This window comes from Sinocyclocheilus grahami, unplaced genomic scaffold, assembly GCF_001515645.1.
Source record: "Sinocyclocheilus grahami isolate Dianchi unplaced genomic scaffold, SAMN03320097.WGS_v1.1 scaffold167.1, whole genome shotgun sequence".
NCBI classification, from domain to species: Eukaryota; Metazoa; Chordata; class Actinopteri; order Cypriniformes; family Cyprinidae; genus Sinocyclocheilus; species Sinocyclocheilus grahami.
The window spans coordinates 425330-425873 of NW_015505346.1; positions in this window are offsets into that span (position 1 = coordinate 425330).

A 544-nucleotide genomic window follows, 5' to 3' on the forward strand; every position below is an offset into this window, starting at 1 on the left:
GCTGCAACAGTTTGATTTGCGAGCAGCGATGCTTAATTTGCTCCGAAGCAAGCTGAAAAGCTGCTGAATAATACTGAATAGAGCTTATATAGGAATGCCGCGATAGGTGTCGTATTCCTATAGGTAGATGTGATCAGCTGATGCAAGCTTGACTCACGTTGCCTGCCAGAACTAACGCTAAAGCTTAATTTTCGTAAATTACCTGTATTTGTTTAAGTTATTATTACTTAATCAAAACAACCCAACTGCAGTTTGAATGATATTACTTGGACTGTGCAATAAAAAAAAACATGATTTCTGAAAAAAAATTGAGTTATCGGTTTTTGCAAATGAATTCTTCATATATTTTCCATTCATTGATTTATTTGTGGCGGCCCGCCACAATATCCACACTGACCGCCTCAAATATCCACCACCCCCTGCCATCAGCTCCCACATCTCACACACACGAGCATGACTTTAGCACTATATTTAGCGACTTACGAACCCTTTTAGCATCTTTTCTCCATAAAAGGTACATACTGACAAACCTATATATATATAT